This window comes from Macaca thibetana, chromosome 9 (assembly GCF_024542745.1).
Source record: "Macaca thibetana thibetana isolate TM-01 chromosome 9, ASM2454274v1, whole genome shotgun sequence".
Lineage (NCBI taxonomy): Eukaryota > Metazoa > Chordata > Mammalia > Primates > Cercopithecidae > Macaca > Macaca thibetana.
The window spans coordinates 10,568,925-10,594,580 of record NC_065586.1 but is presented as its reverse complement, the minus strand read 5'-3'; the positions used below and the strand labels follow the sequence as shown (position 1 = coordinate 10,594,580).

The 25,656-nt window shown below is 38.7% G+C and overlaps 1 protein-coding gene across 1 annotated transcript in view; it reads right to left on the bottom strand.

Annotated features, from left to right (window-relative positions):
* The window catches only part of CELF2 (CUGBP Elav-like family member 2), an 866,203-nt gene that overhangs the window by 651,293 nt on the left and 189,254 nt on the right, over positions 1-25,656 (bottom strand). The window contains exon 2 of the mRNA XM_050802681.1: positions 848-886. The gene's annotated coding sequence lies outside the window, so the exon portion shown is untranslated. The remainder of the gene's footprint in view (positions 1-847; positions 887-25,656) is intronic.

Here is a 25,656-nt window from a genome sequence, read left to right as displayed (position 1 = left end):
GGAGTTATTTATCAGTAACAATGCCCTGGATTTTGCAGTGCTCAACATTCAATTGCAATGACATTTAAAAACCCAAGTGGAGGAGGAAAATAACTTTTGAACAGACTTTCTGTGAGAATGTTTTGAAAATGGATGATCAGTTTCCGTGTATCTTCTGAGTGCCTTTATGCTGTTCATAAGTCTTCTTGCCCCTGGGTATTTAAATACTGTAGTAGGGAAAATGTCCTGTGTTAAATTATTTAAGAGGGCAAATTAATTATTCTCTTAAATTTGGGTGCTATTTTGATACTTGAAATTAGAGAAAAGACAAAGCAAGTGTGATCTCTTTTCACAGGGTCTTGCTGCATGCTGTGAGCGTGGCACTGGGGGCTTGCTGGGCCATGTTGTCAATCCAGGAGTGATGGAGTTCATATACAGCAGACTGCTTCCATTCTCAAAATAGACCCATAGAATTCAGTTTCTGAACAGTTTCCTGATAACTGTTATTCAAAAGACTTTTTACAAAGAAGCCAACGTTTTGGGGGAAACACAAGAAAACACCTAGCAATAGAACAAGAGCAATCGTAACACAGAAATGTGCAATCAAACAGTCATCCAGGAATGCTGATATCCAACCACAGGTAGGCTGTTATGTAAATGTGATCCAAAGAGACAATGGATCAGATTCAACGGTAAACTGAATCCAGAAGAAAAAAACAATGCAAAGAAAAACAACAGAAATGTTTATATTCCAGGAATGACAAAAAGCAGAAAATTAAAGCCAAGCAAATCAACCAACCTCAGTACTTGTCTAGCAGGTACTCTTCAAACGGAACACCTTATGTCTGTGCAAGAAGCAAGCTCTTACCTGATGGGCCGGATCACTCCTTTGTGTAGCTCTGTAGACCTAAATATGAAGAAAATAGAAGTCATGAAGCAAAGTCCTCTAATTTGTGAAACATGCTCTATGCTAACATGTAATTTTAAAAAAATTGTTCCTTAAGAAGAACGGTGAAGCAATGTGTAACAACTAGCTGAGATTAATTTTGTGTCATTTGCTCTTGTAAATTTCTCATTGTGGTCACTGACCTACAGTGAATGCAGAAGTGAAATTTACTTGTGGAAGACTTGCTGTTCCCCATCAGAGTAAAATAATATTGCTGCATTAATTGATTTTTGATTTCTACTACATCTACACAAATAAGATTTTACTCGGGTTGATCCGTATTACCTTGAGGATTCTGATACCTGTTGGCTACCTTCTATTTTACCATATGAACTGAATGAGAGATAAAGAAGAAAATTCTAGCCCTTCTTCTGTCACAGAAATTCTGTCTACAGACTTAATGTCAGAGGATTATTATGGAAATCTCTTAATCTGTTTTACTTTGATGGTAAGATCTAGAACATTAGCCAGTTGTTTGGGTCAGATGTTTACTGAAATCCATTTACTACATGTAACTTTTTTTATTTTTTAGCTAAGCAATACAAACAAACTTGGTTCCAAAATGGGTTTTAAATGAGTTACAATTCATTTTCATGGTTGTCAGTGGTGTAAGACTGATGAATTAGGAGCTGTGAGGAATATTCTATTATAAATGAAAAACCCAAACTTCATTCTAAAATCCTTGAATTCATGAACCTAGACCAGGGCTTGGCAAACTGTAGCCCATGGGCCAAATCTAGCCTGTTAGCGTATGACTTGTGAGCTAAGAATCGTTTTTACTTTTTTAAATGGTTAAAAAAAATCAAAAGACTTCGGGAGGCTTAGGCGGGCGGATCACGAGGTCAGGAGATCAAGACCATCCTAGCTAACACAGTGAAACCCCGTCTCTACTAAAAATACAAAAAGTTAGCCAGGTATGGTGGCGGGTGCCTGTAGTCCCAGCTACTTGGGAGACTGAGGCAGGAGAATGGCGTGAACCCGGGAGGTGGAGCTTGCAGTGAGCCGAGATCGTGCCACTGCACTCCAGCCTAGGGGACAGAGCAAGACTCTGTCTCAAAAAAAACCAAACAAAGAAACAAAAAAAAAAATCAAAAGAACAGCACGATTTCATGGCATGTGAAAATTATATGAAATTAAAATTTCATTGTGCACCAATGAAGGTTTTTCTGGAGCACAGCCATATGCACTTATTTATATATAGTCTGTGGCTCCTTCCATGCTATGAGGGCAGCAGATGAGTACTTGGAATGGAGAGGGTATGACCTGCACATCTTAAAATATTTACAACCTGGTCCCTTTAGAAAAGTGTACTAACCCCTGACCTGGGCAGTCATTGATTTCATCTCGGTTGGAGGTTTGGGGCAGATAATGTGATGAGATCCTAACAACTGATGCTGATCGATAAGATAGGTGAATGCTAACTCTTCAGACCATTAAAATATAAAGAACTATATTTTGTCCTGGGGCCCGTAGGTCACTCACAGCAGACTACGAGGGGTATAAACATGAATAAATGGAGTCCTTAGCTGTCTGTGCTGGAAGACCTAGGCTGAATTCATTGCTGTACTTTAGATAATCATCAATTCTACTCTTCACCTGATAATAAGATATTATTCTTAATATTTGATAAGAATATCTAGATCATTATTCAATACAGAATAAATAAAAACTCTTGAGAGAAGCAAATCAAAATATTTAAGTACATATCTAATTATTATTTACATGAGGAATTTACATGAAGCTAAAAAGGTCTACATATTTGTCTGACTTACACAAATGATACTTAAGCATTTATATGAAGTTGAAAAATTGACACAACCAAACTGTATTTTTAACAAAAAGATATAAACACATAAACATATCTATTCATATATATGTAGTAAACAATTAACCTTGCTAAAAGAGAGCTCTGGCCTTTTCCCTCGGCCCTGGGAAATCATGGCTAAGTCCTTGGAATGTCCTTTTTGATATGAGTGTCACTGTTTACCTGGGTCCCTTGGACCGCACCAGATAGGCTATGCTAACACTGTGATTTATGTTAGGGGCCTTGGGCCATGCACTATCCAATTGATTTTTTGTGAAGCTGGAGACAAAGGTCAGCCTTGCATATGGTCAACCGTGTTTATGTAACTGAGCTCCAATAAGAACTCTGGACAACAAGCTTGGTGGGCTTCTGTGGTTGGCCCACAGCATACAAATTGTCATACATCATGTTTCTAGGAGAAGAAAGCACTGTCTGCAAAACTCCAGTGGGAGAGGATTACTAGAAGCCTGGCATTTAGAACAGTCCTGGATCTTGCCCCATGTGCCCCTCCCCTTGGCTCATTTTAATCTGCGTCCTTTCACTTTGACAAACCAAAACTGTTGAGTATGAGCCCTTTTGTGAGTTTTGTCATCTTTCTAGAAAATTGTCAAACCTGAAGGTAGTCTTGGGGATCCCTAAACTTGCAACTGATGTCAGAAGTGGGGGTGTTCTTGGAGCCCCCCAAACTCTGCAGTATATATACCTTTTTGATTTGTTTACACACACACATACATACAAATCATGATACTGGGGTTTTGCGTATGTTTTCGGGGGGTTGGATAACATGTGGATTCTAGAATGCTAACGATTTGTGATCTGGTGGTGGTTAAATGAGTATTAATGTATCATTATTCTTTAACCGTAAATATACATTTTATATACTCTTCTGTATGTATAATATGTCAGTATTTTAATAAAGAGGGAAAAACTCTGCATGGAACAAGATATTCACACACATTCACACAACGTTCAGTGCAGCAACTAAAGCATTCAACTATACCAGAGATTACCATTCTAAGATGAAGGAGAAAATAATGTAACATTCATGTATTTATCCTGTATTTTTCAATGGACAGTAATGTGTATCACCATGTACCGTGTATCTGCTGAATACATTTAAAAGAGTAATATAAGTAACAGTTTTATTTTGAAAAGTCAATATTGTGCTGATAATTGTGGAAACTAAATGATGGATATATGAGGGTTCATTATCCTGGTGTGCTTTTGGGTATGTTCAAATTTTTTCGTGATAAAAAACTTTTTAAAAGTAACACATAGGGCCAGGCATGGTGGCTCACACCTGTAATCCCAGCACTTTGGGAAGCTGAGACGGGCGGATCACTTGAGGCCAGGAGTTTGAGATCAGTCTGACCATCATGGTGAAACCCCATCTCTTCTAAGAATACAAAAATTAGCTGGGCATGGTGGCAGGTGCCTATAGTCCCAGCTACTCGGGAGGCTGAGGCGGGAGAATGGCTTGAACCCGGGAGGCGGATGTTGCAGTGAGCCGAGATCATATCACTTCACTCCAGCCTGGGAGACAGATCAAGACTTTGTCACAAAAACAAAAACAAAAAACAAAACATAAAAAAATTTACCATTTTGTCCTTAGTCTCATTACTCAGGGGCTACTGCCTATTTTTTGTGAAGAGAGCAGTCAGTAAGATGTATTCAAGTTGGAGATATATCATCCTGCACCATCTCCCACCATTCTCGATAAATCATAGCCATCAGTTTATAAATAAACAAGTATTATTTTAGCTGTTTACGACAACATGCTAAAGTAGGGGGTGGAGATAAACAAAACTCTCCTGAAATCCCTTTATTTTAGCTTAGTTGTTCCAGGACCATAATCACAATTCCCCTGGTCATGTGAGGGGATATTGGTTTTGATTTATTTGCTCTTTGCTAGGTACTTAGAAATTCTGTTCTACTGCTTATATGTGTATTCTGGAATGGAGTAATTGATTCATCTTATTTTGACCTAATTATAGCAGCATAAACCCCATCTGTGCAGGTTAAACGACTTCAAATGCTCAGATCCCTAGTAGATCCCAAAAGGATCCTAACAGAGACCTGTACCTTCCTCTGTCACCAGGAACTGGGATCTCTCCCCGTATTTAATCACCTATCCAAGGTCTGGGAATACTGTGTGCTTAGGTAAACAGTTTTTAATGGATTGATCACAAGCAAAATTCAACGCTATCGACAGTCAGTCTCCTTCACTTACAGAGATGCATTTGGTGCAGTTTCTGGCCTTTTGGCTGCTACTGCATATCTACATTGTGGGGACCTTGGATTATGCACTAACACATCGACTTCGGTGGGGCTGGAATCAAAGATCAACCCTGCAGATGGTCAACCACGTTTATGTAACCTCCTATGTGTACTATGTGCAGTGCTGTTCCATGGAAATACCACCATCATCTTTCAGGCAGGAAAGACCAGCTGCAAAATAGCATAATTCTTTAGAGCCAGATCATTGAACTTTAGCAGTCACCAGTGCTTACTATCTGACAAATCTGATTACAGCCTGAAATATAGATGCTGTAATATGGTCACAGTAAGGCAAAAACAATTTTAAATGTTCGTTTTACTTCTTAAAATATCAGACATAATTTCTTGACCTTAAAACAATCAAACAAACCTAAAACACAATTTGGAAACAATTTTTGCTAGATGTTGGGATCCATAAGTACCTCCTATAAAGTAATTTTACAGGCAATAAAGAGAAAAAGATTATAAAGATGGCTAGATAGCTAACTGAGTAGAGTAGTCAGAATATGCCAAAGAAGCAGAGAGTTTTGCCACAGGCTTGCACCAGTAGTCTGCTCAGACAGAGTCATACATATACACTAAAGATGGTAACTTACTAGGTCATGTTATAAAGTGACTGTCTTTTAAAAGTCACCCAGATTGACTGTCACAAGTCAATTCCTGGCAATTGCATTACCTGCCTTCATCTGATTCCATTGTTCATATGGCCCTAAATAATCAGGCTAGTCTCATTGATTAGTGGCTTGTTCTGGCCAACTGAACAACTCAATCAAATTGACCCTGTGGCAACTTGTTTCATTGCTTAGCAGATAACAGCCAGGATTCCCCCAAAGCCTGAGTCAGCCATCTTTGAGCACGTAAAAGCAATAACATGAGGCTGCTTCCAAGCAAAGAGCACAGTTGTAGAGAACAAACCACTGGGTGGCACTACCGCATGTTGTTTCAAGGAGAGCTTGGCTACACTAATGGAGGATCTCAAATCTTAACGTGTGTTGACAATCATTCAGTGGAATTTGCAGGTATTCTGATTTCTGGGTTCCACGCCAGAGATACTGGTTCAATATTCTGTGTTGGGGTCCCAGGGATGTGCATTTTTCAATAAATGCCCAAATAATTTTGATAGTGATAGTCTCAGAGAATCTTAGAGAAATACAAAGCTTTAGTTGCCCTGTAGTCCAAACCTCAACAGTCAGAACTGCTTTTACGTTTCCAAAAGAGTCTGTTGGTTTTTACTATCACCATTCAATTCATGGGCTTATGGCAGGACCTTTTACCAGCCATAAATTCTATGACCCAGTAGAAAAGGTTGCAGCCAAAGGCTCTGTCCACAAGCCGTAAGACCCACTCGGCCAATGTATAAATGGTACTTACTTGGTTTCTATGTAAATGATGTGAACCTTCAAAGTATTTTATTAACATCCTGTAACTATATAGTCTAATGTCCCCAGAGAGTAATCTTGGCTGATTTCTTTCTGCAGACTATACATTGCTATAGCCCTCATTATTTTACAGCTGTCAAGTAAAACCATGAGCAGCTGGGCTGAACTGGTCTGCTTTTTTGGACCATATTAAAAGACTTTATATTGTTAATAAATGGAGGCAATTAAAGGTTAAGTATTTAGTTCATCTAGCCCTTAGAATAATGAATGATTGTAAAGACAGGTTTAATTTAATTCCCCAAATTTAAATTTGGCATTTCTAGTTATTAAGAGTCTAAGAGTACTTTCTGTTTCTGGTTCCATACTTAGGCAACTTGCAAGCTGCCACTGCATCCTAATAACAAGTAAAACAATGCAGGACAACAGCTCTTCTTAGATCGGTAAAAGAAGTTAAGTTCACAGGACAAACCTCTGCCCTCCTAACTGGAAACACATCATAGGCAGACACACAAAAAAATCAGAACATACAGGAGCAGAAACTTCCATGGGAACCAGTGCTGGGGTAGGAAAACTGGAACTGTAATTGGCAACGCTCTGGAGGCTTGGTGTGAACAAGCCTGAGAACCAAAAGCTCTAGGGGAACCTCATCACACTTTTGTGAATTTTACCTGCAGGAGCTTGACCAGGTCCTCACAGTGCATATAAGAGAAAAATCTCTTAGTGCTTCTGGCATGCAGAGGGGCCAAGGAACCATTTTTGAAATACACCAGATCACTCTGTTCTTTTAAACAATGTCTACCCTTAGGAAAAGCTAGTTAACCGCGGTCTAACATGCTGGAGTTTTATCACAGCCTCACTGACCAAGGAAAAGGGAAAGAGTTCAACTCTACCCAGCTGTGTGGCCTTCCCCATGGGACTGGGAAATACCCAGTTCCAGCCCACTCTGGCATTCCGGTGGGAGAAGGGAAAAACTCAACTCTAGCCCACTCCAGTCATCCTGTCTCACCTAAGAAAGGAGAAATAAAATGAGAAACACTTGGAAAGTTCACAGTCCAGAGGCACAAACTCACTGAAAGACTGAGACCTAATTATAAGGCCACGGAATGCTTCTGCTTCCCCCACACCTTACCACTACATTATTAAAGGCCTACCAATAGCAGTTCCTCTTCCCAGTACATCATCTCTAGCTACCAAGAAAAGATTACAAGTCATACTAAAAGGCAAAATCACAGTTTGAAGAGATACAGTAAGCATTAGAACCAAACATGCTGGGAAGTTGGAATTATCAGAGAGAGAATTTAAAACAATTGTGATTAATATGCTAAGGAATCTATGTAAGAAAGTAGATAGCATGCCAGGACAGATGGAAAATGTGAGAAAAGAGATGGAAATCCTAAGAAGGAAGCTGAAAGACATGCCACAGATCAAAAACACAGTAACAGAAATGGAAGAAAGCTTTTAATGGGCTTATTGGTGGACATGACATGGCTGAGGAAACAGTCTCTGAGTTTGAGGATATCTTAATAAAAACCTCCAAAACTGAAAAGCAAAGAGAATGAAGACTGATAAAAACAGAATATTCAAGAACTCTAGGAAAACTAAAAATAAAAGACATAAAATGTGTAACGAGAATATAAGAAGGGGAAGAAAGAGAAAAAGAAATACTTGAAACAATAGCTGAAAAATTCCCTAAATTAATGTCAGACACCAAACCACAGATCCAGGAAGCTCGGAGAACACTAAACAACAAAAATGCCAGGAGAACTACACCTAGGCCTTTCATTTTCAAACAAAAGAAAATCAAAGATAAAGAAGAAAATTCTGAAAGTCAAAGGGGGGAAAAAAACCCCCAGCTTATCTATGGAAGGAAAAAGACTCACCTCTGACTTCTAAGAAACCGTGCAAGCAAAAAAAGAGGGGAGTGAAATAGTTAAGGTGTTGAGAGAAAGAAACCAGCAACCTAGACTCCTATACCCTATGAAGTTATTTTTCAGTAGTGAGGGAGAAATAAGGACTTTCTCAGGAAAGTAAAAATTAAGGGAATGTGTTGCTAGTAGATCTCTCTTGCAAGGGGTATTAAAAGAACTACTTTAGAAAGAAAGAAAATAACGTAAGTCAGAACTCAGATCTACATAAATAAAGGGAGCACATCAGAAAAGAATAAGGTAAAATAAAAACATTTATACTTATTTTTTTTATCTAACAGGTAACAAACAGTATGTTCAAAATCACAGCAACAATGATTTCAGCTATGTATGCTTGTATGTGCGTTTGTGTGTATGTATGTACCTCTGTGTGTGTATGCTTCGATATACATATAAGTGAAATAAATGACAGCAATGGTACAAGGAATGGGAGTAAGGAATTAGAATTATTTTGTTATTATGAGGTAATCTCACTGCCTTTGAAGTGGCATAGTGTTATTTGAAAATGGGCTTGAATTAGTTGTTCTTTTTGAAATTAATGACTCTAAGGCAACCACTAAGAAAATAAGAAAAAAAGTATAATATTCTAAGAAAGGAGAGAAAATAGAGTCATATCAAATCCTCAATTAAACCCACAAAATACAGAAAAGAAGTGGAAGAAAAAGTAGGAACAAAGAACAACAGCAACAAATAGGAAATAGTAACAAATATGGTAGACAGCAATCCAATTATATTGATAATGATTTTGAATGCCAGTGATCCAAATGCAGCAATGAAAACACAGACTGTTACGGTGGATCAAAAAACAAGACTCAATTTCATGTTTTCTACAAGAATCTCACTTTAAACATAAAGATATATACAGATTAAAAGTAAGCAGATAAAGAACAATATAGCATGCTAACACTAATCAAAAGAAAGCAGGAGTTGCTATATTAATTTCAAAAAGAACAGACTTCAAAGGAAAATTATCAAGGATAATGAAGGACATTAACTAATAGAAAAGGGATCAATTCTCTAAGAAGACAATTGTTCTTAATGTGTAGGTGCCTAAAATCAGGGCATGAAAATACACCAGGCAAAACCAATAGCACTGCAAGGAGAAATACATTAATCCATGATTATAGTTAAAGACTTTAATACCCCTCTATCAGCAATTCACACATCCAGCAGGCATACAATCAGTAAGGACAAGCTGAATTCAACAACACTGTCAATCAGCTGGATATAATGGACATCTATAAATTTCTTGATCCAAGGGCAGCAGAATACACATTCTTCTCAAGCTGACATGGAAGACTCACGAAGACACACAATATTCTGAGCGATAAAACACTGCTTAGCAATTATCCAAAGACAGAAATCACATAATGGCTACTGTCAGGCCACAGTGGAGTTAAATTAGTAATCAACGATAAAAGAGACCTGGAAAATCACGAGCTACGTGGAGATTAAACAATAGACTTCTGTAAAACACATAGGTCCAAGAGAAATTTAAAAAATATTTTGAGCCAAATGAAAATGGAAACGCAGCTTATCAAAATGTGTGGGATGCAGTGAAATCAACTCTTTGATGAGGGGAATTTATAGTATTGAATGCATATGTTAGAGAGGAAGAAAGATCTAAAATCAATTATCTCAGCTTCTACTGTAGGAAACTAAGAAAACAAGAGGAAATTAAATCCAAAGTAACTAAAATAAAAGAAATAATAAAAATTAGAGCAGAAGTCAATGAAATTGAAAACAGAAACTCAATAAAGAAAATCAGCAAAACCAGAAGCTGGTTCTCTGAAGAGATAATAAAATTGGTAAGGCCCTAGTAAGCCCAACCGAGGAAAAACAGAGAGAAAATACAAGTTACTGTATCAGAAATGAAAAAGGGTTTATTACTGCAGATCTCACTAAGATCACGAACAAGGCAAGGATATTCCCTGTCACCACTGCTTTTCAACATTGTACTGGAAATATCAGCTAGTGCAATAAGAAAAGAAAATATATTCAGATTGAGAAAGGAGAAACAAAGACAACTTTGGACATTACATGGTCGTCTATGTACAAAATCTGAAAAATTAACAAAAACAGAACCCCAAACTCCTGAAACTAGTAAGTGATTATTATGGCAAGTTTATATAAAGTGAGTCGATCATTTTCCTATATACTGGCAATGAATAAGTGGAATTTTAAATTAGAAACACAATACCATTTACATTAGGGCCCTCAAAAAAACATGCTTAGGAATAAATTGAACAAAATACATACAAGATCTATATGAGGAAAACTACAAAACTCTGTTGAAAGAAATCAAATAATAATTAAATACATGAAGAGATATTCCATATTCATAGATAGGAAGACTCAATATTGGCAAGTCAGTTATTCCCAACTTGATTTATAGGTTCTATGCAAACACAATGAAAATCTCAGAAAGTTATTTTGTAGATATTGACAAACTGATTCTGAAGTTTATACACATAGCAAAAAGGCCCAGAATTGCCAACACATTATTGAAGAATGAGAATGAAGTTTGTAGACTGACACTACAAACTTCAAGACTTACTATAAAGCTACAATAAAGAAGATTATGGTATTGGTAAAATAATAAACAAAGAGATCAATAGACCAGAAGACAGATTCCATAAATAGATCTACATAAACATCGCCAAGTGATTTTTGACAATGGAGCAAAGGCAATGTGGTGGAGAAGACATAATCTTTTTAACAAATTGTGCCGGACCAACTAGACATCTATATGCAATAAAAAAAAAAAAAAAAAGAGGAACCTAGATACAGGCCTTATACCCTTCACAGAAAAAAACTCAAAATGAATCAAAGACCTAAATACAAAATGCAAAATTATAAAACTCCTAGAAGATAATATAGAAGAAAATCTAGATGACTATAAAACTCCTAGAAGATAACAAAGGAGAAAATCTAGATAACCGTGGATTTGACAATGACTTTTTGAGTATGACACAAATGGCAGGAACCATGAAATAATACTAGATGAACTGGACTTCTTTGAAATTAAATATTTCTGCTTTGTAAATGACACTGTCAAGAGAATAAAAAGGAAAGTCACAGAACGGCAATAAATATTTGTGAAAGACACATCTGATAAGGGATTACTGTATAAAATATATAAAGAACTCTTAAAACTAAACAGTAAGAAGACAATCCAATTAAAAAGCAGGCCAAATGCCTGAACAGACACCTCACTTAAGAAGACATACAGGCCGGGAGCAGTGGCTCATGCCTGTAATCCCAGTACTGCGGGAGGCCGAGGTGGGTGTATTACTTGAGGTCAGGAGTTCAAGACCAGCCTGGCCAACATGGGGAAAGCCTGTCTCTACTAAAAATACAAAAATTAGCTGAGTGTGGCAGCGCATGCCTGTAATCCCAGCTACTCAGGAGGCTGAGGTAGGAGAATCACTGGAACCCAGGAGGCAGAGGTTGCAGTGAGCTGAGATTGCATCATTGCACTCCAGCCTGGGCAACAGAGCAAGACTCTGTCTCAATTAAAAAAAAAAAAAAAAGACATACAGATGGCAAATAAGCATTTGAAAAGATTCACCACATCATAAGTCATCAGAAAAATGTAAATTAAACCAACAAGGAGATACGACTGTACACCTATTAGAATGGCCAAAATCCGGAATACCGACCACACCAAATGCTGGTGAGGATGTGAATAACAGGAACTCTCATTCACTGCCGGTGGGAAAGCGGCATAATATAGCTTTTTTGGGAAGATATTTTGACGGTTTCCTGCAAAACTACACACATTTTTTCTGTGTGATCCAGCTATCATAGTCCTTGGAATTTACTCAAAGGAGCTGAAAACTTGTCTACACAGAAACTTGCACACAAATGTTTATAGTAGCTTTATTCACAATTGTCAAAAGCAACAAGATGTCCTTCAGTAGGTGAATGGATAAATAAACTGTGAGACATCCAGACAATTATTTAGAACTATTTAGTACTAAAATGAGCTATCAAGCCATGGAGGGAGATGGAGAAAACCTAAGTGCATAATTCTTTTTTTGTTGTTTTTTTGAGACAAATAATTCTTTTCTTTTCTTTTGAGACAGGGTCTCACTGTATCACCCAGGCTGGAGTGCAGTGGTGCAATCACAGCTCATTGCGGCCTCAATCTCCCAGGCTCAGGTAATCCTCCCACCTTACTCCCCCAAGTGCCTGGGCCTGCAGGTACATGCCACCGTGCCTGGCTAATGTTTCTATTTTTTGTCGAGATGGGATTTTGCCATGTTGCCTAGGCTGGTCTCAAATTCTGAGCTCAAGTGATCCACCTGCCTCAGCCTCCGACACTGTTGGGGTTACAGGCATGAGCCATTGCACTGGTATAAGTGTATAATTCTAAGTGAAAGGAGCCAATTTGAAAAGGCTATAGACTGCATGATTTCAACTCTGACATTCTGCAAAAGGCAAAACTATGGAGACAGTAAAAAGATTAGCGTGGTTGTCAAGGGTTAGAGGGGAGGGACAGATGAATAGGCAGATCACAGATTTTTAGGGCAGTGAAACCACTCATATTATAATGATGAATACATGTCATTATACATGTGTCCAAATCTATAGAATGTACAATACCAAGAGTGAGTCCTTATGTAAACTACGAACTCTGGGTGATAATGATGTGTCAATCTAGGTTCACTGAGCGTAATTAATGTCCCACTTGGGTTGGGGATGCTGATAATGTGGGAGGCTATGCAAATGTGGGGGGCAGGAATATATGAGAACTGTTTATACCTTTGTGTCAATTTCGTTGTGAATCTAAAACCGGTCTAAAAATAAAATCTCAAAAAAGTCTAATTGTTAAATACGAATAACCTTATTTTCATTTTGTCAATTTTTTAACAGAACTTGATCAACTGTTAAGTGTTACGTTTTGTTTGATGTTTGCACCTGGACTGGACCATCAATAAAGGTGTTATGACTCTTGTTGGAAACTCAGATTGGGGCTGAAAGTCAGTTGAATTTAATTCAACAAATATATGTTGAGCATATGCTATATTTAAAGCATGTAAGAGGCCAGGCCCAATGGCTCACACCTGTAATGTTGGCACTTGGGGAGGCCAAGGTGGTTGGTGGGTCACCTGAGGTCAGGAGTTTGAGACCAGCCAGACCAACATGGCGAAACCCTGTCTCTACTAAAAATACAAAAATTAGCCAGGCATGGTGGTGCTTGCCTGTAATCCCAGCTACTTGGGAGGCTGAGGCAGGAGAATCACTTGAACCTGTGAGGCAGACATTGCAGTGAGCCAAGATTGTGCCATTGCACTCCAGCCTGAGTGACAAGAGCAAAACTCCGTCTCAAAATAAATAAATAAATAAATATTAAAAAATAAAAATAAAAAAACAGGCATATAAGAGACTCAGTCCCTTCCTACAAGAAGCATGCAATCAAACACAAGAAGAATAATGCTATGAAAAGTATGTAAGCTCTTTAAGAAATTAAAATTCTCCAGGATTCAGAGGGATAGGGAATAATATCTTGTGAATATAAACGAAGATGTCGTGAAGAGGGAGCATAAGCAGTGTCAGTAAAGCACAGGATGTTTTGTGAAAATGACTAATCCACCTGGGGTGGTCTGTAGATTGCATTTAGGGAGTGATAGCAGATGATAGACCTGTAGGCTTTTTATCCCCTTATGCATTTGGGTCCTGGCTCCCAGGAAGTCATGGCAAATTACATATTAGAATCCGAATCTGCACATCTTCTTTAGAAAGAATGCACTATGAATAGTTTGGGAATAAAATGATGCCAGTTAGCGTTTGACAATGCAGTCAGGCGGGAACCAAGCTGATGATCTGCTCTCCAGTTCTGTAGTGTCACCTGGTCTCTCTCTGCCTCAATTCTTCCACCTGTGCAGTATAATTCTAGGATTCTTTCTTATCTCAAAAAACATCAGCGTAATAAAACGTTTTATTTGACTAGGACTTTACTCTTCATAAAATATCAACCCATATATTCTCTCTTTGATTTATACAACCAACCTTTCAGATGTTTTGGCTGACATTTTAATCTCTGTTTTGTAGGCACAGAAATGGAAGTTCAGAGAAGAACAGTCAATTAGCTAGGGCCACATTGCTTTCAACCTGAGAATCTCACCTGCCACCAAACCACTACTGAGCTGCCTCTCTCCACAGCAAGGTGTGAATAAGGGTGGGTATAAAAATATTTTGTGATAAAGTTAAAACCCCCTTAAGGACAAACCAACTGATATTCACAGTCGTGTAACTACATTATTTTTTTTTATATGTAACTTTTTGTTTGTTTGTTTTTGTGTCAGGGTCTTACTCTGTTGCCCAGGCTGGAGTGTAGTGGCATGATCTCAGCTCAATGCAACCTCTGTCTCTTGGGTTCAAGCGATTTTCCTGCCTCAGCCTCCTGAGTAGGTGGGATTACAGGTACACACCACCATGCCCGACTAATTTTTGTATTTTTGGTAGAGACAAGGTTTCACCACGTTGGCTAGGCTGGTCTCAAACTCCTGACCTCAAATGATCCCCCCATCTTGGCCACCCAAAGTGCTGGGATTACAGGCATGAGCCACTGCACTTGGCCTACATGTAACTTTTAAGAACAAAATAAATCAAAAGCAAAGAATAACAAAACAACAAATAAAACCTAGTGTCAGAGAGAGTAAAAACAGAAATAGTTGGGTCAATAAGATATTAAATGTCTTTGACATGATGCAGTGTGAAATATGTATGCTGTATTTAGCCCAAAGTGCTTACCATGAATCCATCAGAAATTCGTATCATGGAAATGTACCTTTCATGGAAACATGCAAGACAGAGGAATAAGCTAACAGGGTCCATGAAGCAGCAGCCAGTCAAATCCGTAAGGTGGGGCTTCTGGCAGAACAACTTGCTTGGCCTGCTTTACAGATCAATGTCCTAAATTATAGGATGGGGTCGGGAATGCAGAGCAGTGGGAGGGAAGATTAAAAGGGGACCTGAGGAGAATTTGGGGTGATAACTTGTGATGATTTCATAGATGATTACACATGATAAGAAGAACTGAATTATACACTGTAAATATGTACAGTTTATTGTATGTCAATTATATTGCCATAAAACTGTTAAAAAATGTCAATGGTGAAAGCAATTCGTAGAACTACAGGGATGCTCATTGTAAATTTCTGGATATCTATGTCTCTCCCTCTAGGCTGGTGTTTTGCCTGATTTATCCATTTCATACTCTTTAATGGTAGAGAAGACTACAGGGCTGGCACGGGTGCTTGTTGGAATCTGTGCCTCTTTGGGGCACATAATTTGAGCAGTCAATTTAGTCAAAGGAATTTTGCTAGTGATGAGGATCTGCAAAGAATCATGGGGTTTGTTTTCATGGTAAAAAGCTACAATGCACTGCCATTCTGAGAAGCTCAGGATAATACTGGCTGGAAAATGGCATGGACTATGCCCCTGGTGAGTGGAAAGGCTCGGTTTATTTCTATCTGACCCTCTTCTGATTCCAAATTGTGCTTTTATTCCCTGTGTTCCAGCAGATTGGGGACTGGTATTTGTGTGAGCAGAGAGGCACCTTTGCAAAATCTCATTTGCATAAGCCCACACACGGGAGAATGTTTCCAAGATCCAAAAGTGGGAATAATATTGCTCCTGCAGATAAAAATAAAGGAGCTCCTTGCAATTTGGGAGACCAATTCAGCAACTCCAGTTTACATACTCTTTAAGTTATAGGAAATATTTCAACACCGATTTATAGTCGTGATCAGCCTGGCAGCTATTCCTGTGGCCTTTTGTGCTTAAAAACATCTCCATTTCCATGTGTTGACACCTGAGAGCACTCTCGCACAGTCATATACATGCTTTCTTTTATTTGGAAAGAGCTAAATGCAGGAATGCATTTTGAATAGATTATTTTTTCCAAAACAAACGCATGGTCGATTTTCACAGCATCGACTGACATGGGCAGTCACTAAAATAGAAAGTTGACCCCAAACATTTTTCCAGTTTCTATTGCATAATTAAAACAAAAAGTCAGCTGTTTGAGTAGTAATAACTATAGCTTCCATAGACACAACGCCAGGAGACCAATTCATTTATTCAAAGAGCATGGTGCCTTTCAGCCCTGACATCTTAAAACATTTTCAAATGAACAGGGACCTTTTGGATTGCCCGGGATGCATATTCATTTTTTCTTCTATTATTCACATCTCCATCATGATTCCCAACTGACTTATTTTGGAGGGCCTTTGACTTGTAAATGTATGCTGTGGTATGTGCATGAACGTACGTGTATGTGTGTGTGAATGTGCATGCAAAACCAAGCCAAACCCTGAAAATAGGCTAAATGTTAAACCAGCTTCTTTCTTACAGGCAGACAACCATCTTCCTTAGATAAGAATCTTGCTGATTTCTGAGATAGGTGATTTCAGGGCCTTCTCTCCTTCCTTGTTTGCTGCTTCCCCTACCAATTTGAGACTCATCTTTGATTCTTCAACTAAGCTTAAGGGCAGAAATGGTGTGAAGTGCTTGAGATCATTAATAGGTTGGAGCTGGAGCAGCATGTGGTCACCTGATGCTATGCTGGGCACTGACCCACAACCTGCCCCCACGGACTTACTTCCTCTTGAGAGACACAGAGCCAACACAGCCCCCCCGACCTGAACTGAGCTGACTAGGAATCTGACAAATGCTGCACATTCGGTAGCTGTTTCTTGACTGAGACTTTTCATCTGGAACAGGGAGAGGTTAAAGCTGTTGGGGCAATGAATGGAAAGAATGAAATTTGCACTCTCAGGTTGAGTAGGTTTGGAAACCCAGTAAATGAGTATGAAAGAAAGAAGAGCGAAGACACCTGGAAACCCAGCCAGGGCTGCAACAGAGCCAATAGAAGGATTTTCTCTGCTTTGCAGGCAGTGAGAATGATGAAGCCTGCTGAGAAAGTCTCTGACTTTTCATATTCACTGGGCCCTGGCACGGCAGGTGAAACCCTATTATAAGCTTCAGGGACCTTGGCTTCATTCCTGGACCTTCCACTTCTGACGATTGTATGGGATAGGCTTGCATAGTAGTTTTTGTGGAACATTTTCTTAGAACATGATGCCCTTCTTCTACCAAATGAGTTCTTTGTGGACCTTAACATTTAAGAATACCCAGAATCTGGTGTTTCTAATTCCATCTCCTGGAGCATTCCTACATCCTAGCGTTTATTAATAAGTGACTTGTAATACTATAGCATCACCCTTCTTTTAAAACTAATTTGTGATGCATGGAAATCAGGATTCAATAAACAGAATATTTTCTTTATTATATTAGGACTCTGTTAACTTTATTTTCAACTACAAAATGGGTGCTCACGAAATAGCAACATTTTAATACCTGCTGGTAGGTTTCTATGTCCAGGGTGGACAACGAGTCTCTGAGGCAGCCTACCCTGCACGATCGTGAGAAGAGATAATTGAATAGGTAATTCAAGATGTTTAGATTGCAAGAAAAAAATAAATAAATTCTGGCTTATAAATACATTTACATATATTCATAATATTCTTTATGCATATCATGGATTTGTAATGCAGAACCATTGGAAACTCAATTTGCAGACAACTTTGCTACTTCTACAAATTTGCGGGCATAAGCACTGTATTGGATTTTGATTTCCATGGTCTTCTCCACCTGTGGGCATATTCTTTGACCCTAGGAACACAACTTGACCTTTTCACCTCCTTTATTCAGTTTGACATTAATTTTTCTTCTTTATTCTCAACTGGTTTTCATTGTACTTAGTGAACAATGAAGGGGCTCTGGGGTCCAAATAGACCTGTAAAGTGCCCACGACTTTTAAACCAAAGAAGGCAACACTACATGATTAAAAGCTTTACATTCTCAAAGAGCAACATGATTAATCCGGTAGCACAGTGTTGAGTGGCTTCACACTGCCTTCATTTGTTGGTATTGTTATTTTTCTTGGTTATATTTGATTCGTTGCAATGATAATTTTCGTTCGAACAGTAAATGTGAATCTCTCTCTGCGATTGCAAAAATGTCTTAACTATTTCAGTAATCTTTTAAACGTCCCATTTCTGTCTTTGTGAGGAAAAGGAATGGAAGTGGAAGATCTGCCCACAAAGATAGATTCCCCTAAACCACACGCCAGGGCTACTAATGTAAAGGCAAATACAAAAACTCTCTTAGTTTTTTTTTGTATGTTTAGCAGAACTGAAGGAAGATGATTCAAATGGTTTTCTATCCAGCTTGATTTCGACCTACCCATTTTTAAAGATCTCTAGGATCCCACCCTCTTCCTTGATAGCCCACCCTAGTCGTTGAAATTAAAAAGTATATGCATAATTTCTACCCAAACTCTACTTTCACATTTTATCTTTTGTTTGTTTCTTTGCAAGTATACAGGAAATTCACGTGATGTCTTCTTTGTGATAGTGCTTCAAATATCCAAGGGTGGTTAGGAGGGCATTTTTCTAGCTTCCCTTTTCCAGGTGAGAACACCTCTATCATCATTAATCTTTCCACACAGAGGTCTCTAAAAATATCACTTTGTGTTTATATTTCTATATTCATTTTTAAAAACTGGAGCCCTGAACTGGTTGCGGTAAAGGAATGATACAAAGAATATGTGAACTGAGTAGTGGTTTTGCTTCTTGCATCATCCCACATTATTCTGAAGAGATAAATGTTGTGGTAACCATTATTACATTGATATGCCCATTATTTTTAGTTGCTGAAAAAAATCTAGCTTCAGCTTATGATGTGCCAGAACCACCAAAACTGTATTTTTGTGTTTTTGCCTACCTATCTTTCACCCAGGTTTTGAAGAGGCTTATGGTTTTTTGACTCTGAGGATGTTAACATGCATCTATCCTCCGTGGTTTATATTCTTAAACTAATTTGTTTTGGGAGTTCAAAGTTCTTGAAGATAAGCTCTAGCAGGCTAAATAAATCTGTTTTCAAAGTCAATTTCTCTTTCAAAATGTCACTTACAACAAAATGGATTTCTTTTGTTGCAATAGGTTAACTACCAGTAGTAAACTGACGATGACACACTGAAGAATCTATCTGGGCTTTAATTACATAACATGTGGCTACTGTTGAGTCAGAAATGTAATAATATTTCTGTTGCATGCTGTGATTCATCTTGCAGGGAATGGGTGGATATTCAGGGCCAGGGATATGAAAGCCTGATACCAGTGATAAATAACTATAAACAAAAAATCAGCCTTAACACGTTTTTCAATGGGTCAGCCAACGGAAGCATTTCTTATCATCTTACCCTGTATTTTCCAGCATCCACAAACAATTTTACTCTCTTTTCTGAGCATTATGTGAGAAATAGTGAACTTTCAGTATTTCTCCCTGTTTTCACCTTAGTTTAGCTACTGACATAAACATTCTTTGAACCTGTTTTCAAATGGATTGAATAGCTTTTATAGCCAAAATCAATGCCATAGTAGTTTGAGAATGGTCAAAATTTAACGAGTGAAGAGTTCTTGAAACTCGTTCTCTATCGGTGTATGAATACCCTGGATTTTTCTTGTGCTTTTATTCTTTGGGGGAAACTAGGGAGGAACTGCAGCTTACGAGGTGATTCCCCTTGAACGATCCTAAATATTAACTTGTAGCGGCTTGCTTCTGAACAACCACAGAGAAATAACCAGAGATTAATAAATGTTGCTCAATTTCATGGTTGTTCTTGGGCAAGTTCCTCCTCACAATATTTTGAGTGTACACAGCAGCTGCTGCACGCTTAAAATGAAAGGTTTTTCACGTTCACCTCTTAGCCCCTGTAATATTTCAGCTAAGCCTGCCTGAGGACTTCCTCTCTTCCTTTGATGGAAATAATAAACTATGATGAGTTTGCAATAACAGCTCTCCATTCCACCACCATCTTATTTCTTAGAAGTGGAACAATAGCTCCTTGTACTGCTGTGAATAAGACCCTTCAGAACAGTGGAGTTCAGACCAAGAAGCTGGAATGGGGCTTTGTTCGTGCCAAGTGCTGCAGGGGTCATGGAAAAACATCTTGACATTGAGTTGCCATGGAAGCATTTGATGTTGTAGTGACACTTCTCTTTTTCGGCAAGTGGTTAATATGCTCTCCAATTAACACATCAGAAAGCAAAGCTGCTATGTCAAAAGATCATCTGGTAGATTCCAAGGCTCTTGCCTATTTCTCCCTTCACCATTGCTGGTTTGTCTGCATTTTTTTTTTTTTTTTTTTTGTCAATTTAGCATTAAAATGTTCCTCAAAAAAAGACATTGCTTGCTCCAAAGACCAGGGTCATGGAGAAGGGGATCAGTTTTACTACAAAATGAGACTCATTAGGCACATAAATTCCTCATCTGCCTACCATGCCTGCAAATCTCTGTATTCAGTAGTGACTGACCTGCCAGGATACAGGGTGAGAAACCATTATAGGGAACCGGGTCAGTGCTGGAGGATCTCAGCTTGCATTGTCTCTGCGGTGCAGAGTCACTGGGCAGACGTTCAATGGTGGCAGCTACTGCTGGGTTTTTAACTTTACTGAGAAGTCATGCAAGTTTTAGTCTTATCTTAAGCCTGGGCAAATATCTAACTGTCTACTGGAGTCACTGGATCTGGGCCCTGAAGGGTGAAACTTTACGCGTGAAGTCTGAGTGCGTTTCTTTGCAGGGATTGTTCTACCTTGGACATATGCAGGTAAATTGTGATATGAAGAGAATTTATGTCTCCTAGTGGCTGAGCTGGTACAGTGGACGTGGTTGGAGGCCACTCAGACCCTTTTACCAAGCGAATGCTCCCATGTACCTTGTGCTGCGTGCTGGCTGTTAATGGCTCACAGCTGTTCTCCTCTCCAGGGACTTTCCCTGGACCTCCACCCCCAAGTCTCCAGGAGCCTCCTCATCTCAGAGGTACCTGGGAGGTTACTTCTTACTTGCGAACCCCACAGCCCTGGAGCAGGGCTATCCTCAACAAATGATTGACTGATGTTTAGATACAAAGGCCTGGATCTCTTACCTGAGATGAGATGCTCTAGAACTTTCTGTGGGATGAGAATGAAGCTGAAATTCACCTGAAACCACATCTTTACATAACTATTCCTTGCTTTACTTGCTTCCCTTTCTGCCTAACATGTTCCTGCTGGGGCACTCCCTCAATTCACTGCTTGCATAAGAATTCATGTCTCAGCCTCTGCTTCAAGGGAACTTGACCCTAGAAACGTGGTAACTAAATCTACTATGACGACATTCTAACTTTCACAGTACAGTTATCATCACTTATATATCTATTTAACATTTGAAAATTTAAAAGTATATACCTCATCTGTTAAAAATGCAGACAGGTGTTTACAACATTTGCCAGCAATTCCACTCCTAGGCATATATCATCCAAGATAAATGAACTCAAAAGGCCTTGGACAAGAATGTTCATAGCACCTTTATTCATACAAGCCAGAACCTGGAAACCACGTAGATGTGTCTATCAGCAGAAGAATGTAAACATAAACTGTGGTGTGTTTATAAAACCAAATCCAACTCAGCAATAAAAAGCATGAGCTATGAATACATGCAACCATAGTTGAATCTCAATGATATCTCGCTGAGAGAGACCAGATGCAAAAAGGAGACACTATATGATTCAATTTAAATGAAAGTCTACCATAGACGAGTAATCCACGGTGATAAAAATCAAATCAGTGATTACTTTGCAAGAGGATGTGGAAATGGCTGGAAAGGGGCAGGAAGGAGTTTCTGGGACTCGAGAAATATTCTGTCTTGATTTGCATTCATCAGAACTTATTGAAGAACACATTTAAAATCTGATCATCTCACTGTATGTAAATTATACCTTAATTTTAAAAAAGCAGATGTAAAAAAATATCTTTTTCTGAGTTTTGTTTATTTTGATCACACACTTGTGTTGAACAGGGACTATGACTAAGTTTTCTCAGAGTCCCAGACACAGATGACAGTGACTAGTGGCAATATGTTAGCCTCCCTGCGTGTTCGTTCTGTAGACTTTTCCATTTGGGTTCAATTTACTTTAAGTTTACTTTGGATTAGAGAAAGGGATAGAGAAAGATTGTTGACTCTCCAGGTTCCTTTATAAAATGAATGTCATATAGGTCATGCTTTTGGATGACACTTTGCAAAAACGTAAAATGTTCTATCATTCATTTTTCTTCTAGCACACATTTTAGTCTGCTTATGGCATTGCAGGTACTGAATTAGAGGCTAGGGAATATAAAGAAAAAATAAATGCTGTCTCAGCCTTGAAGAATGAGGTGAAGGAATTGGTTGTAACTATTACAGCAATAAAATACTGGGAGTGCCTAACAGAAGTGCTGTACTGGGCACAGCAGCTGCTGAATGGAGCAGGTGAAGAAATCCATCTGGGGGTGCTGGGAAAAGCTTCCTAAAGGAAGTGGTGGTTGGAATAAACACCCACAGCATCAGTAAGCCACAGAGACAGCATGGTTTTGCTGAAAGACGAACACTCTAGACTTAGGTAAACCAAAATGAAGACCTTTGCTCCAACACACACTTTCACTCGGGCAATTTGCTTATCCTTTTTGTGCCTCTACTTTACTATTTCTAATCTGGGATAAAACATACCTTGCAATGTTGCTATGACATCATACATAGCTATTGTTGTTATTATTGTATCTGTGAAAGGTGACATATTTAAGTCATGATCATCCATGAACAGTTTATCAATTAGCCACCTAATTTAATAGCAAGAAAAGGTTCCTGATGAAATTCATTTGGGGGAATTAAAGGTATATTCCATTTTATTGCCATTTCCTGCTTCTAGAGGTTGCCTGGCTTCCTTGGCTCATGGCCCCTTCCTCTGTCTTCAAAGCCAGCAGCATATTCGGCTCTCTCAGAACTTCTACTGTCACATTTCCTACTTACTCTCTGCTTTTGTCATCACACCACCTCTCTCTCTCTGACCCTTGTGCCTCTCTCAACAACCCTGTGATCACAGTGAGGGCACATGGATAATCCCAGAAAATCTCCCTGTCTCAAGATTCTTAATCAACCCTGCTAAGTCTCTTTTAACATGGAGAGTAATGCATTCCAAGTTCTGGGGATTAGATATGAACATTTTTGGGGGAGGGAGCATAATTCAGCCTACAACAGAATGTAAGCCAGGTGTGATGGCATGCCTGTAATCCCAGCGGCTCAGGAGGCTCAGGAGGGAGGATCACTTGAGACCAGGAGTTCAAGACCAGACTTGGCAAAATTGTGAGATCCCATTTCTTTTTTTTTTTTTTTAATTTATTTATTATTATTATACTTTAAGTTGTAGGGTACATGTGCATAACGTGCAGGTTTGTTACATATGTATACTTGTGCCATGTTGGTGTGCTGCACCCATCAACTCGTCATTTACATCAGGTATAACTCCCAATGCAATCCCTCCCCCCTCCCCCCTCCCCATGATAGGCCCCGGTGTGTGGTGTTCCCCTTCCTGAGTCCAAGTGATCTCATTGTTCAGTTCCCACCTAAAAAAAAAAAAAAAAAGGAATCCCCTCTCCCCCACCAAAAAAAATAGCATATGCAAACAAAAACAAAAACAAAACCCAGAATATATATATGTATTATCTTGAAGCCACTCTGGTGGATCTGAGTAGCTGAAGGGTACAGTTATTGAATGAAGGAGAGGCCAGGTAGGGCTGGGGAAATGCCTTGCCTGTCACTAAGGGAGCTGGAACCAAAGGTACTAAAGGGTCCTCATGCTGACAACCTGAGATCTGTGCATCTGGAAGTCAATTCTGCTTAGGGTAGGCAGCGTGGTTTGAAGGGTCTGGGAAATGGAGGTGAGGCCAGAGAACCTTGGACGCCATTGCAATAGGACAGGTAAGGTATGAACTAGAAAATTCACCAATGCCCAAGATGGATTACATCCTCTGTCACCATAATGAGAGAAGAGATTTGAAGCAAGAAGATGAGGAGGGGAGGGAGAAGCATGAGATTCTTGCTTTCAGAGAGTTTTGACAGAATAGGTAATTGCTAAAGGAAAATAACCTACATGGCACTCACTGGCAATTACTCACTTAGAAATTCCTTTAAATATTGCAATACTGAGGGCATTTTAGACTTGATAACATAAATATTTTATTAAAGAGCAAACAATTCACTGACTAACCTTATTGGAAGAAGATTCCCTCATTATGGAAACAGTGACAAATTATTTGTATACAGGTCACGATTTCTTTATGCTCCTGTTTCTTTATGAAATTGAGGGATTAGTTGGATCAAGAAAAACGAAGGAGCAAAAACCATTATTATCAGGCTTTTGAGGTCACTAGTATTATATAAAGTAATTTGAACAGCATTTCTACAAGGGCCTAGGTAGCTTCTGTTTGATTCTTCCAATAATCAGAAGTCAAACAATTATGAAACATTTTTCTGGTGAACATTTATTATTTTAACTACTCCAGGTATGCAGATCTGTTTATGAGCTCAACCCTGGGTAAGTGGTGACAAATGCCCTTCACACCAAAGAGAAAGCTCTTTCGTCACACTTGGAGTTTCCGTAATTCTCAAAAAGACCTAGGCATTTTCTCTGTGTTATCCAGGCAAGATGTCCACAGTCCTAGAAGATAAATTCCAGATAATAACCACCAAGACCGTGAAGATCAAATTCTATCAGGCCAATTAAAATGTTAAATACTTGACTCAAAAAAGAAGAGACAAGAGCTACATAGAACAGACTCACACATTCAGTTTAACAATATAGAATGTATTTTATTAGGTAAAGAAGATGTCTTTCTATATGCCAGAAAATTAGGAAAAATGTGCAGAAAAACAGGCTTAAAATACTTTGATGATAAAACACGTTTATAAAAGTTAGCAAATTGGCCAAGATTTTGGTTTCCTAGAAGATGGATGCAGGAGGTTGTTTAGAAATTCTGCAGATCTGGTTTTAGATCCAGCATGTATAGATTTATGTTGACTTATCTTAATGTAGAAAAAGCATACTCATTACATTGCTTAATGGATGATAATATCCATAAAAGTGTCAATATTATCTCTGGATTTCAGATATGAAATGTAAGGTAATCTACAAAAGTGGAAATGTGGTTAGAACAGAAATGATGAAGTGATTATATGACAGTTTAAGACAGAACAAATATTTCAACACTCGCAAGGCCGTGAACAGCAGGGGACTGGGACAAATAAATGGGCAAGAAGGGACCACAATAATCCTAATGGTCCACAAGCTAACCAATGTATTAGGGTTTTTTTAAGACTCGATATTTGGATTTTAGAAAAGACTGCATCAGACAGGAATTTTTAAGTAACCATGCTCAACAAGGGAATAGTGACAATAGCTTCAAGCTTTGATGTTTTATG